Source organism: Anser brachyrhynchus (assembly GCF_964034855.1).
Source record: "Anser brachyrhynchus genome assembly, chromosome: 1".
Taxonomy (NCBI): Eukaryota; Metazoa; Chordata; class Aves; order Anseriformes; family Anatidae; genus Anser; species Anser brachyrhynchus.
This window is the reverse complement of record NC_137694.1, coordinates 183,267,317-183,271,376: the sequence shown is the minus strand read 5'-3', so window position 1 is coordinate 183,271,376 and position 4,060 is coordinate 183,267,317.

Here is a 4,060-nt window from a genome sequence, read left to right as displayed (position 1 = left end):
AGCAGTTATTAATTTGAGGCGGAGAAGTAACAGTAATTAATCTATTAAAATGAGGAAATGTAAATTCAGATGTATGCAGAGAAACACTTTTTCTCTATTCACTCTTCATTTACATCCCAATGAGTCAAATCGCCACCGTTACATTGCCAAGTCAAATAAAATTCACTGGTGATTAGAGTTGCTCTGCGGGATTGTACAGCATACACGTCTTTAATGAATTTGGTCCACAAGCATATGGCCAAGGATAAACTGCATTTAATACCTCTAAGCAAAAGTAATGACGAAAACAACTTCTCGGAGCCTTTCTGAGTGTGATTTTCAAGTTAAATAGATGAATAGTGATATTTTTGATATGATTTTGTGTGATAAGTCTGAATTATTCTCCGGGAGCCGTTGTCCCCCTCTCACACTCCCGGAGCTCTGGAGCTCTGAAGGGCCGCTGCTGGCATGTGAGCATAGGGGTGGTTGGGGATTGGTTTTCTGATGATTGTTTCCCCCCCCCAAAAAAAACAGGAGTTTCAGGCAGTTTCAGGCACTTTTGATTTTCGTCCTTTGCCCTCACTTTTCCAGCTACCAGGCCGAGGTGTGCCCGCAGCACTGCGGGGCAGAGGAAGGGGCTGCTGCGCTGCCTGCCGGCAGCTGACCCAGGGCAGGGTAAAGGCTTAAAAACAACATAAAAAGGGAGGAAGCCACAGGGTGCACTCGGTGCACTTGTAGAGAAACCAGGAGGGGTTGATGCCACCAGCCGCATCTTCGAGCTCGAGGCAAAATATTGATTTTTACATCCAGGAGACAGAGAGAGGCGGACATCCCGCAGGCAGAGAGCACAAGTTGGAGGCGGTGGCTGCCTGCAGCCAGCCCTCAGACGGGTCCCTTCCCCTTTCCCTTCCCCTTTCCTTACCCCTTCCCTTTTTCCTTCCCCTTTCTCTTCCTCTTCTTCTTCCCCTTCCCTCCCCGTTTCTCTTCCCTTTCTCTTCCCCTTTCTCTTCCCCCTTCCCTTTCTCCTTTCCCCTTCTCTTTCCCCTTCCCTTCCCCTTCCCCCAAGACGCTGAGCACCAGGACTGGGGATGGGGGCTCAATCCCCCTGGGCTCCCAGCCTGTCCCAGCGTTGTCCTAAACCGTGCCAAGATTGTCCCAGAACCTTCCTAACCCTGTCCCAACTGCCCCAGCACAACCCTAAATTGTCCCTTCACTTTCCCAGCATAACCCTAAATTGTCCCAGAACAACCCTAAATTGTCCCAGAACAACCCTAAATCGTCCCAGAACAACCCTAAATCGTCCCAGCTGTCCCGGCAGTGCCCAAGCACCGTCCCAGCCCGTCCCCAGCTCTGTCCCTGCCCCTCCACAGCCCCCCTGCGGGTGCCACCTTCCCCCTCGGTGTCCCCCCGCGGCCCCACACCCGGCGAGTGCCACCCTCGCTGCGGGTGTCGCCGTGCCCGGGGACATCCCAGGGCCACCGCCGAGGGGACACGAGCGAGAAAAGCCGGGGAGGGGACACAGAGGCGACCAAATACTGACCCGCAGCAGCAGCTGGAGAGGCACCCGGTGGCTGCAGCCTGGAGGCGGGGGGGGCACAGCTTTCACCGCTCCGGCTGCCTGCGAGAGAAAGATAAGAGGCTGGTGCAGAGAAACAATTAAAAAAAATAATAATAATAAAATACCGAGAAGCCCTAATTAACTTGAAAGCCGTTGCGACTTCGCCCAGCCGCTCGTCCCGCCCGGCGCAGGGGAGCGCCGTCGGGGGGCGCGATGGGGACCCGGGGGGGACCCGGGGGGGACCCGGGGGACACCGAGGGGCGAGGAAGGCTGCCCCGGGGGGGACACGAGGGGACACGGGGACAGCGGGCACGGCAGGGCTGGGGGCTGAGCGCGGCCCCCCCGGGAGCCGGGCAGCGAGCACGAAGGGCTGCCGAAACGGCCCCAAACGCCGCGCGTGGCGCTTTGGGATGGAGAGGGGTGAGAACGACCCGAAGCGAGTGCCAGCCCCTAAAAGTTTTGGTTTTAGGGTGGTTTTTTTTCGGTTGATCGTTTTGTGGTTTTTTTTTTCCCGTCTTTTTCTCGCTTTCCAGGCATCCAGGCGTTACTCCGCTCGCTGTCCCCGGCTGCCCACCTCCTCCCAAGGCACCACAAAGTTTCCTTTGGGGAAGCCCCGAGGCGCCGCGGCACCCCCTCGCCCTCCCGACCCCCGAGCCCCCGAACGGCCCCGGTGGCAGCCCCCTGCTCCCGGCCCCGAGCCCCGCTCACAGCACCGGGAGCAGGATGCGGCCCCCCGGGCCCCCCCTCCCCTCCCCGCACAAGGACGCAACCGGGTCGAACCCCAAACCCTTGGAAAAGCAATTGTTCGTTGTCTTTTTTTTTTTCCCTTTTTTCCCCCCTTTTTTTGTTTTCCCGGAGATATTCCAGCCTCTTGTGACTCTCCGGAGTTGGCTGCGTTTGGGGTTTGTTTGTTTGTTTGTTTGTTTGTTTGGGTTGGTTGTTGGTTTTTTTGTTAGTTCTTTTATGTTTTTTTTTTTTGTTTCTTAATTGCATCGTTTGACCTCCTGCTCAAAGGAGGGAATCCGTCGCTCCTTTCCGTGTGTCAAACAACTCCCCGTGTGCCGGCAGAAAGAAAAGTCCCGGCAGACGCCTGGGACGACGAGGATTTGCATTTGGTGGTTTTTTGTTTTGTTTTGTTTTGTTTTTTAATGACGGGATTGAAACCCGCCGAGTTTAGGTTGTGCCCTAACAGGAGGATAAACGCGGCCATCTGCAGCGCTCAGCCTACCTCAGCTCACACCCAAATCTACGCCAAGTTGGGCGAGACACGAACCGGGCAGCCCCGGTGCCACCGGGGGCGGCAGTGGGGACGCCCGAAATTATAGGGTCGGGGCCATCTCGGTGGGACAAAACGTCCTAAAACGGGGCGCTGGGAAACCTGCCGCCGGGGGGGGTGCCCCGGACCTCGAGCCCGTCGGGACGGGCAGATTTGGTTCTCGTCGCCGGGAAGGTTTTGGGGCTGGGGAACGAAAAGGGGAGAGCAGGTTCCCGGCGGGGAACGGGGAGGAGCGGGGTGCCCGCGGCCCCCCTGCCCCGCTCCGCTCCCCGCAACCGTGCCCGGCTCGGGGCCGCCGGGGGCACCCCAAAAGCGGAGCCCCCTGCTCCTGCGGCTGCTCGGCAGGAACGGGGGGTTTAGAGGAAAAATAGTCGTAGGAAAAATAATGAGAAGAAATAAGAAAGAAAAGAAAGAAAGAAAAAGAAAGGATGAAGAAAGACAGAGAAAAAGAAGGAAAAAGGAAAAGAAGGAAAAAGGAAAAGAAGGAAAAAGGAAAAGAAAGAAAATGAAAGAAAGGGAAAGAAAAAAGAATCAGGAAAAAAATAACAAGTCGTCGCTGGGAAACCTCCCTCCAAGCCCAGGTTCTTGCATTTCTGTAGGGTTTGTCGCTGTTTGCCGTACGCATCCTCCCACGTTTTAAAAAGCCTCCGCTAACTTACGCAGCAGCACCGAGGCTGCGGCTGACACTTTCCAGCTACACCGGGAAAGGAGAAAATAAATAAATAAATAAATAAATAAATAAATAAATAAAACACCACCTCAATTAAAAATAACGATTTTGCCCTTGGCCGGCACCCAGTTTTTTGGCTCTTACCGTCCCGGGATTTTCGCTCAGCCTCTGCAACACCCCGAAAAGCCGCGGTCCGTTTGCGCAGCCCCGGCGCGAGCCGCTGTGCTGGCCAAAAGCGAGGCGATTTGGGGGAGCAAGGGGGGGGGGGATCCTAAAACCTCGCAGGGATCCGTCGGGACGAGCAAAAAAAAGAACAACAAAAAAAAACTTTTGCAAAAGTCTTTTGCGAGCTGGCCGCGCACTCCGGGGGCAGGCAACGGAGCCCGGAATAACGATGCTGGAATCACGGCGCGGCGGGTTTCCAGAGCGAAATGATTTTAAAAAATAATAATAATAATTAAAAAAAAAGAGGAATAATAAAAAGCCCTAAAATCTGCCTGGAGGTGACTCGGGTTTGCCGCGGGTCCGGCTCCGCTTGGACGCGCGGAACCGGTTTGCTCCCTGCGCGGTTTTTCCC